This window comes from Eleutherodactylus coqui, chromosome 7 (assembly GCF_035609145.1).
Source record: "Eleutherodactylus coqui strain aEleCoq1 chromosome 7, aEleCoq1.hap1, whole genome shotgun sequence".
In the NCBI taxonomy this organism is placed as follows: Eukaryota; Metazoa; Chordata; class Amphibia; order Anura; family Eleutherodactylidae; genus Eleutherodactylus; species Eleutherodactylus coqui.
In genome coordinates, this window is record NC_089843.1 from 172,125,332 (window position 1) to 172,137,357 (window position 12,026).

At 43.6% G+C, this 12,026-nt stretch overlaps 1 long non-coding RNA gene across 1 annotated transcript in view; it reads left to right on the plus strand.

Moving 5' to 3' along the window:
* The window catches only part of LOC136573625 (uncharacterized), a 56,586-nt gene that overhangs the window by 6,621 nt on the left and 37,939 nt on the right, over window positions 1-12,026 (plus strand). Inside the window, exon 2 of the long non-coding RNA XR_010785899.1 lies at window positions 3,775-3,888. This is a non-coding gene — a long non-coding RNA (uncharacterized lncRNA). The remainder of the gene's footprint in view (window positions 1-3,774; window positions 3,889-12,026) is intronic.

The window sequence follows — 12,026 nt, forward strand, 5'->3', positions numbered from 1 at the left end:
ATAGGTAGATAGATATGAGATAGATAGATAGATAGATAGATAGATAGATAGATAGATAGATAGATAGATAGATAGATAGATAGATAGATAGATAAATAGAGGAGATAGATATGAGATAGATAGATAGATAGATACTGGTAGATAGATAGATATGAAATAGATAGATAGCTGAGTAGATCAGTCAATGTTCTGCAGTCCTAAAGCTGCAAATAATTTTGTAATTGTAAAATTGTAACTCTCCCTGTAAATGCAATATTTGTGTATACAACAGCAATACGGTTATTCATGCATACAGTGTTCCACATTTATCAGAACTGGCAAACCTTACCTGCAGTTTTCTTTTGCAACTCATTTTATTGAAGAATAATGACGAATGGACTCAAACAATTATAGTATCAATAGTTAGCTTCATACATTGAATAAAATAAATATTTATAGAGCAATGAAAATTTGGTTGATTAATTACTGTTTACAGTTGAAGAGTTTCAACCACACATGTCGATAAATCACAGGGAATTCAGAATACACAGGAGGGTGATAAGAGCTATATTACTGTAATCACTATTCCTACCAAACATAACTGTGCCGTCGGTCTGTTGTGGAATTGAAAATGTTTTTGTGTAAAAATCATAGTAGAAGAATTCCATCATATATCCCAAACCTTGTGAAATTTTTCAGGATGCTATTTTCAAAGATAATTTTTTCATAGGTAATGATATTGTTAACCATATCTCTCTATTGGGTCATAGTTGGAGGTCATGTGTCTATCCATTTCATCACCATCACTTTGCATGCCAGAAAAAAGCATTTTACATAATAAAATCCATACATGGTGTTGCCATTGTTTGGTGTCCATAAGTCCCAATAAACAAATCTCTGTGGCTCTCAGTACCAGAATCCCCACAACCTTAGGCCTCGGTCAGACGAGTGTGTATTTTGACGCACCCATGCTGCGCAAACAAGTGTGCTGCACCGATGTGCAAAATACGCGGGACTGAAGATCCGTGCCCATTGCTTCCAATGGGTCCAGCGCTACAGCAGCCGGCCCAAATAAAAGCAATGGGATGCAGGCATCCCCTACCCCTGCAGTGATTTTCAAGAAAGGGCTTGAAATATAAGCCCTTCCCTGAAAATCATCCCTAACTTGTGTAAAAAATGTAAAAAAATATATACTCACCTCTCCGGCGCTGTCTGGGCTTGGCGCGTCCTGATACTTATCTCCTCGACACTGTACTGAAGTCCTTTCAGCCCCTAAAAGGGCTGTGTCTAATTGGCTGAGCGCTCAGCCAATCACATACAAAGCTCAGCCATTCATTGAATGATAGCTTAGCGCTACCTGTGATTGGTCACAGTGCTCAGCCAATTACAGGCAGCACTCAGCTGTCACATATTTATATTTAGCAATTGACAAGAACAGTCAGTTTTTCTGCATCAACATTTACAACTTTTTTTGCACAGCTTAGGTCAAAACGTAATAGAACCTACTAAATAATGTGTTTTGAGGAGCTTATTGTAACACACCACAGAAAGAGATTACACACATACCTGTATTTTTTCCTGCTTCCCTTTTTACTCTTCATCTGTGCCACTTTTAAAAAGTCAGAAAAAGTACAGAAGTACAGAAAAAAATAAATCACAGCGCTAATAGAAAGTTTCTTTGTAATTTCATTTTTTTTTCGATTACAGAACAATAGCATAGCCTGCGTTTCTATTCATCTGTTCCTTCTGCACTGTAACAGTAATTACAGAAGTCCCTGAAATATGATTGTGTGCATGATTTACCACATTAAAGGGAATGTATCACCTTATGTGGTTTCTACTAATTATAAAATATAAAATGAAGCACATTATTTTCTTCTAATCTATTTTCATTTTCTTCCTTATTTATTAATAGTGTGATCCTATGTTATCTGCCTCCAGCATAATAATAGAGGTGATACCTTTCATCATAATTCAATCCTCTGATTAAAATTAGATAACCACTTAAAACAGGTATTGATAAAACAAAAAGTGTCAGAACATGAGGGCTCAATGGAGAATGTGAAAACTGCAATATTTCAGAAATTATTTTATTATACTGACACTATAAACAGTATAGAGGGTGACTAGAACATTTGTAACTTATACTAAAAAATGCAAATGTTTGGGCTTCTTCAATAATACTTTGGTTTCTATGAAATGTTGAACATTTCTATTCAAGGCCTCATTCAGACGAGCACTGTTTTCACTCACTACAGCTATAGTGCTGTAAAGATCGTGTGAATGGGCTACTTCAAGCTATGCGAAGTAGCCCGTTCACACGATCCAAAGTGCGTGCTGCGTGCTTTCAAGGCTAGGAGCCTGTAGAAAGCACAGAGCAAAGATAGGACATGTCCAATCAGAGCCAACATGTGACTTTGCACTCGCATGCTCTATCTTTTGTTAGGTGCGCTGATTAAGCGTGCCTAACATATTCTCATGTGAACACTTCTATAGGAACTTATGGGTTTCTGTTAGAAGCGTGTTGTGTGTAAGCTTGCAGCGCGAAAATAGTGCTAGTCTGAATGAGCCCTTATAGAAAGCCTGTATTTTTAACATTACATTTGACATGGCAAAAGAACGGCAAAAATACTAAACAAATGAAACATGTCTATTTACATCACAAAATAGAATCCTAAATTTTACCTTTCATTGGTTATATGAATAGGCAGCCACAAAAAAGATAATCAAAAACCTTAAGACATAAAGAGAAATGGACCTATTTTAAAAGTCTTCAAAAAGGCTTTATTAGTGATTACAAGGACAATTGTGAAAATTAAATATAGGAGTAGAAAGATGAAGTTGACAACCACTCCACAAATGCCACAACGGATTCTATTTGTCCCAATGAAACAAATATTAGTATGAAAACTGATGCATAGCCAGATATACTAGCTGCCATGCACAAAAAGATCCTCCCCAGCAAATATGAGGTTCCAGAAAAAAAGAGTATAATACACTAGCTAAGTGAATAGCCTGTCGAAGCATTGAGGCATAGCTGACTAATAAGATAAGTCATCACTTTAGTTCTGCTCCCTAAGGTGAGTTTTAAAGCCTGTTACTCCATCAGCCAGACTCATACTAGCTTGGAATATTATCTATATTAACCTGGTTTTAAATAACCCGTGGCTAAAATCAGGTAATCAGACTTATCATCAGACGTGATAAAAATAACAATATAACGGCATTCAATGTAAAGGACGCCAGACCTCCATGATAGCTGGCAGCATGCTAGTGTGTTACTTAAGAAATGCATTGAGCCACAGGACACTTAGAGCCAGAGAATTTATTATGGATCTTCCTTGTTCTGAGGGAAATGCAGTTGTTTGGGTAGTTGACTGGTTTAGCAAGATCTGTCATCTCACGGCTTTACCCGGTCTTCCCAAAGCAAAGAATTTAGCCAAATTGTTCATTGCTAATATAGTTAAATGCATGATATAGCAGTAAGCATAATCTGCAGTGGAGGGGCTCAGTTTGTATCTAAATTTTAGCAATCTTTTTGTGTACATCTTGATATGCAGTTGTGATTTTCTTCCTCATATTATCCAGAAACTAATGTACAAGTGGAAAGATTAAATCAAAGTTTAGAGCAATACTTGCATTATGTTGTGTCTGATAACTAGCAGGGATTAGTTTTCCTTCCTGTCTTTGTCTTGAATTTGTGCTAATCAACCATTCTTTTGATTCAACAGGTACTTTGCAATTTTTTTTGCAATCATAGGTTTCACTCCTGAACTGGTTAATTTTCCATTGTAGTTTCTGACATACCTGAAGAAAATGTTTTTCTCCTCGCCTCTGTACTGTTTGGAAGGAGGCTCAGAATATCAATCAAGCGGTTTTCAGTTGTAAAAAAGCAGCCAATAGAGGGAGGTAAGAAGGTTCAAAATTTCTGGTGGGAGAAAATGTGTGGCTTTCTACTAGAAATATTAAGTTAAAACTTCCATATTTAAAATTGAGCCCCTGAGTTATTGGTCCCTATAGGATTTTTGAAGTAATTAATCATTCTCTGTTTAAATTGTGACATTTGTAATTAAGGTTACAAGATAAGTATTTGGTTATAAATACAGTTAGGGCCAGAAATATTTGGACAGTGACACAAGTTTTGTTATTTTAGCTGTTTACAAAAACATGTTCAGAAATACAATTATATATATAATATGGGCTGAAAGTGCACACTCCCAGCTGCAATATGAGAGTTTCCACATCCAAATCGGAGAAAGGGTTTAGGAATCATAGCTCTGTAATGCATAGCCTCCTTTTTTTCAAGGGACCAAAAGTAATTGGACAATGGACTCTAAGGGCTGCAATTAACTCAGAAGGCGTCTCCCTCGTTAACCTGTAATCAATTAAGTAGTTAAAAGGTCTGGGGTTGATTCCAGGTGTGTGGTTTTGGATTTGGAAGCTGTTGCTGTGACCAGACAACATGCGGTCAAAGGAACTCTCAATTGAGGTGAAGCAGAACATCCTGGGGCTGAAAAAAAAGAAAAAATCCATCAGAAAGATAGCAGACATGCTTGGAGTAGCAAAATCAACAGTCGGGTACATTCTGAGAAAAAAGGAATTCACTGGTGAGCTTGGGAACTCAAAAAGGCCTGGGCATCCACGGAAGACAACGGTGGTGGATGATCGCCGCATACTTTCTTTGGTGAAGAAGAACCCGTTCACAACATCAACTGAAGTCCAGAACACTCTCAGGGAAGTAGGTGTATCTGTCTCTAAGTCAACAGTAAAGAGAAGACTCCATGAAAGTAAATACAAAGGGTTCACATCTAGATGCAAACCATTCATCAATTCCAAAAATAGACAGGCCAGAGTTAAATTTGCCGAAAAACACCTCAAGAAGCCAGCCCAGTTCTGGAAAAGTATTCTATGGACAGATGAGACAAAGATCAACCTGTACCAGAATGATGGGAAGAAAAAAGTTTGGAGAAGAAAGGGAATGGCACATGATCCAAGGCACACCACATCCTCTGTAAAACATGGTGGAGGCAACGTGATGGCATGGGCATGCATGGCTTTCAATGGCACTGGATCACTTGTGTTTATTGATGACATAACAGCAGACAAGAGTAGCCGGATGAATTCTGAAGTATACCGGGATATACTTTCAGCCCAGATTCAGCCAAATGCTGCAAAGTTGATCGGACGGCGCTTCACAGTACAGATGGACAATGACCCCAAGCATACAGCCAAAGCTACCCAGGAGTTCATGAGTGCAAAAAAGTGGAACATTCTGCAATGGCCAAGTCAATCACCAGATCTTAACCCAATTGAGCATGCATTTCACTTGCTCAAATCCAGACTTCAGACGGAAAGACCCACAAACAAGCAAGACCTGAAGGCTGCGGCTGTAAAGGCCTGGCAAAGCATTAAGAAGGAGGAAACCCAGCGTTTGGTGATGTCCATGGGTTCCAGACTTAAGGCAGTGATTGCCTCCAAAGGATTCGCAACAAAATATTGAAAAAAAAATATTTTGTTTGGGTTATGTTTATTTGTCCAATTACTTTTGAGCTCCGAAAATGTGGAGTGTTTATAAAGAAATGTGTACAATTCCTACATTTTCTATCAGATATTTTTGTTCAACCCTTTAAATTAAACGTTACAATCTGCACTTGAATTCTGTTGTAGAGGCTTCATTTCAAATCCAATGCGGTGGCATGCAGAGCCCAACTCGCGAAAATTGTGTTACTGTCCAAATATTTCTGGCCCTAACTGTATGTTTCATTAGTTCATGATAAGGTTCCTCCTCCTTCAATTTTTGCTGATGGTACATTACAATTTGAGGTACAGGAAATATTATATTCCCATTAGGTTTATAATTAGAGATGAGCGAGCATACTCGCTAAGGGCAAATACTCGTGCGAGTATTGCCTTTTGCGAGTACCTGCCCGTTCATCTCAAAGGATTCGGGTGCCAGCGGGGGTGAGCGGTGAGTTGCGGGAGTGAGCAGGCGGGAGGGGGGGGAGAGAGATCTCCCCCCTGTTCCTCCCCGCTCTCCCCCACAGCTCCCGCCCCCTGCCGGCACCCGAATCTTTTGAGACGAGCGGGCAAGTACTAGCAAAAGGCAATACTCGCTCAAGTATTTGCCCTTACCGAGTACTCTATTCATAATTCTTTGGAATATATTTTTCATTGGTTGGTAATGGACGGGAAGAAAGAGCCTGGAGCCACAACACACGTTAATGCTAGAAACCTAATTAAGATGTTTCACAGAAGAAATCTTCTAGGGCCTGGTCCTAAGGGTCCAAAGACTCCACTTTTGATGGGGGACATCCATGGCATTGTTGCAGTTTAAGTATATTTGCTGGTCTGGTGTACCGATGCATGTGCAGTGTCATTCAGCACTGCAAGCCCAGGAAAAATATCTCCCTTCTGTAGTTAAGCTGATAGGCTTTCTGAGCTGTCTATTTTTCGCACATTCTCCTTTTCCATTATTTTACATTTAGGGACATATAGGGAGTGAAGGAAAGGTTCCAGAATTGGGGTCACCTTTTTCAGGTTATGTGTTCTGCTAAATAAGTAAGTTCAGTTGAGGCAGATCAGGAACATTTTTTGGGCCTCTTCCCCATTTCTATCACTGACACTCATTAGGTCCCACATGTCTATTTAGTAATCCCCTGTATTCTACATGTCGTTCAGTCTATCCCTGCCCTGTCTCCGATTTTATTGGTCGGTTTCCTTAACAGGACTGGACTTATGGGACATATATGCACTGCATGGCCACTTTGTTATAAACACACATTTTGTAATGCCTTAGACGTTGTTTGGCTTTCAGAACTGCAGCAGTTCATCTCATAGATTCTTCTAGGTATTGAAGTCATTCAACAGGAATATTGGTCCATGTGGACCTGTTAGTTTCTTGCGGTTGCCACAAATTAGATGGAGGTAATTACATGCTCTGAACAGCAATGAATTCTACTTGTGTCAAATTACTCCCATCGGCATGTTGCAGCACATATCTGGATTCAACTGACCAGGCAATGTTTTTCCTTTGCCCTGTGATCCAATTTTTGTGCTCTTTTGCTCACTGGAGTCTGGCCAACAATGTCAATCGAACTGGTTATCTGCTGTTGTAGCCCATCTGTACTAAGGACAAATTGTGGATTCTGACATGTTAATTGGAGCACCAACATTGTATTTAGCTGCAAATTGCTTGATTGTGAACTGCCTGTTTTTCAGAATGATTTTTGACATCCTACTCATTGACCCCTTTTGACAACAAATTGTTAATGTCCACAGGATTCCCTTTCACTGCATTTATCCCTCAATCATACAACTCTCAGCATATTATTGACACTATTGGGCAAGGAGACCCCAGAAGATTGGCAGTATACTGGCCCTAGCTACTTTAGCACCAATTATAATGCTGGGATCACTCAATTTTTTTAATGGGGATTCACACTGAAAATGATCGAAAGAAAACTTGCTCATTTAATTGTATGATGCAGGTCATGTGTCTTATTTCCATATATGGAAGCTCCAATCGTGAAAGGGCAGGTGTCTACAATAAAGTGTATAGTATTCAGACATAACAATACATAAAGGACCAAAAATAGCCACTTAGAACACATATTGTACAATAACTATTGCTACCTTCTATGCATGAATTTAGGAAAACAACACATGAAAATACAGTACAACACCATAATGAAACACTTGGTCTCTTTCCACTCTCAGTGGTAAAAAAAGATTTCCATGTTTTCCATGTTGGTAACTAGAGATGAGTGAACGTACTCGTCCGAGCTTGATATTCGTGCGAATATTAGCGTGTTCGGGATGCTCGGTACTCGTAACGAGTACCACGCAATGTTCTGGTTACTTTCAGTTTCCTCTCTGAGATGTTAGCGCGCTTTTCTGGCCAATTGAAAGACAGGGAAGGCATTACAACATCCCCCTGTGACGTTCAAGCCCTATACCACCCCCCTGCTGTAAGTGGCTGGGGAGATCTGATGTCACCCGAGTATAAAAATCGGCCCCTCCCGCGGCTCGGCTCAGATGCCTTGTGAGTTAGCTGAGGGAAAGTGCTATCGTGCTGGAGCTGCTGTAGGGAGAGTGTTAGGAGTTAGTGTAGGCTTCAAGAACCCCAACGGTCCTTCTCAGGGCCACATCTAATAGTGTGCAGTACTGTGTTAGCACTGTATTTTTATTTTATTTTTTCAAAATTGGATCTGCAGAGCATTGCGCCCTGCAATAGGGACAGAAGTGGTGGTTAGGCAGGGAGAGTGTTAGCAGTGAGTGTAGGCTTCAAGAACCCCAACGGTCCTTTCTAGGGCCACATCTATCCGTGTGCAGTACTGTCCAGGCTGCTGTTAGCAGTGTTGCATTTTTTTTCTTCTCAAAACCGGCTGTGCAGACCATTGCACCCGGCATTAATACTACAGGGATAGAATTGTGTAGGCAGGGCCAGAAGACATACATTATTCATTGAATAGACGCAGTGTGGCTTTTCCTTTGAAAAACAAGGGAAAAAATTCTATTTCGCCTGCCTCTGACAGTCCTCAGGGCTCTGGGTACGTGTGTGCTGCGTGCAGAACGTAAAAAAAAATCAGACGCAGCCAGCTACGTTTTACTGCAGGCTTGCGCCAATTTTTTTCCTGCATGGGAAATCCCTGATCTGCTGTAGCGAATAACTTTGCATCACTGCAGTTCTGTGACACATTTGCAGGGCCACAACACAGTTATTAAACTTAGTAGTATTCATTGAATACACGCAGTGTAGCTTGTCCTTTGAAAAACAAGGGAAAAAATTCTATTTTGGCTGCAGGCTTGCGCCAATTTTTTTCCTGCATGGGAAATCCCTGATCTGCTGTAGCGAATAACTTTGCATCACTGCAGTTCTCTGACACATTTGCAGGGCCACAACACAGTTATTAAACTTAGTAGTATTCATTGAATACACGCAGTGTGGCTTGTCCTTTGAAAAACAAGGGAAAAAATTCTATTTTGGCTGCAGGCTTGCGCCAATTTTTTTCCTGCATGGGAAATCCCTGATCTACTGTAGCGAATAACTTTGCATCACTGCAGTTCTGTGACACATTTGCAGGGCCACAACACAGTTATTAAACTTAGTAGTATTCATTGAATACACGTAGTGTGGCTTGTCCTTTGAAAAACAAGGGAAAAAATTCTATTTTGGCTGCAGGCTTGCGCCAATTTTTTTCCTGCATGGGAAATCCCTGATCTGCTGTAGCGAATAACTTTGCATCACTGCAGTTCTCTGACTCATTTGCAGGGCCACAACACAGTTATTAAACTTAGTAGTATTCATTGAATACACGCAGTGTGGCTTGTCCTTTGAAAAACAAGGGAAAAAATTCTATTTTGGCTGCAGGCTTGCGCCAATTTTTTTCCTGCATGGGAAATCCCTGATCTACTGTAGCGAATAACTTTGCATCACTGCAGTTCTGTGACACATTTGCAGGGCCACAACACAGTTATTAAACTTAGTAGTATTCATTGAATACACGCAGTGTGGCTTGTCCTTTGAAAAACAAGGGAAAAAATTCTATTTTGGCTGCAGGCTTGCGCCAATTTTTTTCCTGCATGGGAAATCCCTGATCTGCTGTAGCGAATAATTTTGCATCACTGCAGTTCTCTGACACATTTGCAGGGCCACAACACAGTTATTAAACTTAGTAGTATTCATTGAATACACGCAGTGTGGCTTGTCCTTTGAAAAACAAGGGAAAAAAATCTATTTTGGCTGCAGGCTTGCGCCAATTTCTTTCCTGGCTAGGAAATCACTGGTAATACAGCATGCTGAGGGGTAGGGGTAGGCCTAGAGGACGTGGACGCGGCCGAGGACGCGTAGGCCCGAGTGAGGGTGTGGGCACAGGCCGAGCTCCTGATCCAGGTGTGTCGCAGCCGACTGCTGCGCGATTAGGAGATAGGCACGTTTCTGGCGTCCCCACATTCATCGCCCAATTAATGGGTCCACGCGGGAGACCTTTATTAGAAAATGAGCAGTGTGAGCAGGTCCTGTCGTGGATGGCAGAAAGTGCTTCGAGCAAGCTATCATCCACCCAGAGTTCTGCGCCGTCCAGTGCTGCAAATCCGAATCCTCTGTCTGCTGCTCCTCCTTCCTCCCAGCCTCCTCACTCCACTACAATGACACATGCTCAGGAGCGGGAAGACTCCCAGGAACTGTTCTCGGGCCCCTGCTCAGATTGGGCAGCAGTGGTTCCTCTCCCACCAGAGGAGTTTATCGTCACTGATGCACAACCATTGGAAAGTTCCCGGGGTCCGGGGGATGAGGCTGGGGACTTCCGGCAACTGTCTCAAGACCTTTCAGTGGGTGAGGAGGACGATGACGATGAGACACAGTTGTCTTGCACTGGGGTAGTAGTAAGGGCAGTAAGTCCGAGGGAGGAGCGCACAGAGGATTCGGAGGAAGAGCAGCAGGACGATGAGGTGACTGACCCCACCTGGTGTGCAACGCCTACTCAGGACAGGTCTTCAGAGGGGCAGGCAAGGGCATCAGCAGGGCAGGTTGCAAGAGGCAGTGCGGTGGCCAGGGGTGGAGGCAGGGCCAGACCGAATAATCCACCAACTGTTTCCCAAAGCGCACCCTCGCGCCATGCCACCCTGCAGAGGCCGAGGTGCTCTAAGGTCTGGCAGTTTTTCACAGAGACACCTGACGACCGACGAACAGTGGTGTGCAACCTCTGTCGCGCCAAGATCAGCCGGGGAGCCACTACCAACAGCCTCACCACCACCAGCATGCGCAGACATATGATGGCCAAGCACCCCACAAGGGGGGACGAAGGCCGTTCACCGCCTCCGGTTTGCACCGCTGCCTCTCCCCCTGTGCCCCAACCTGCCACTGAGATCCAACCCCCCTCTCAGGACACAGGCACTACCGTCTCCTGGCCTGCACCCACACCCTCACCTCCGCTGTCCTCGGCCCCATCCAGCAATGTCTCGCACCGCACAGTCCAGCTGTCGCTAGCACAAGTGTTGGAGCGCAAGTACGCCGCCACGCACCCGCACGCTCAATCGTTAACCGTCCACATAGCCAAATTTATCAGCCTTGAGATGCTGCCGTATAGGGTTGTGGAAACGGAGGTTTTCAAAGCTATGATGGCGGCGGCGGCCCCGTGCTACTCAGTTCCCAGTCGCCACTATTTTTCCCGATGTGCCGTCCCAGGCCTGCACGACCACGTCTCCCGCAACATTGTACGCGCCCTCACCAATGCGGTTAGTGGCAAGGTCCACTTAACTACGGACACGTGGACAAGCACAGGCGGGCAGTGCCACTACATCTCCCTGATGGCACATTGGGTGAATTTAGTGGAGGCTGGGACAGAGTCAGAGCCTGGGACCGCTCACGTCCTACCCACCCCCAGAATTGCGGGCCCCAGCTCAGTGGTGGTATGTTCGGCGGTGTATGCTTCCTCCACTAAAGCACCCTCCTCCTCCTCCTCCTCAACCTCTGTCTCGTAATCTAGATGTGTCAGCAGCAGCAGGACGTCGCCAGCAGTCGGTGTCGCGCGGCGTGGCAGCACAGCGGTGGGCAAGCATCAGCAGGCCGTGCTGAAACTACTCAGCTTAGGAGATAGGAGGCACACGGCCCACGAACTGCTGCAGGGTCTGACAGAGCAGACCGACCGTTGGCTTGCGCCGCTGAGCCTCCAACCGGGCATGGTCGTGTGTGACAACGGCCGTAACCTGGTGGCGGCTCTGCAGCTCGGCAGCCTCACGCACGTGCCATGCCTGGCCCACGTCTTTAATTTGGTGGTTCAGCGCTTTCTGAAAAGCTACCCACGCTTGTCAGACCTGCTCGTAAAATTTCCGCAAGTCCCACATGGACGCTGCCACCCTGCGCACCCTGCAACATCGGTTTAATCTGCCAGTGCACCGACTGCTGTGCGACGTACCCACACGGTGGAACTCTACGCTCCACATGTTGGCTAGGCTCTATGAGCAGCGTAGAGCTATAGTGGAATACCAACTCCAACATGGGCGGCGCAGTGGGAGTCAGCCTCCTCAATTCTTTTCAGAAGAGTGGG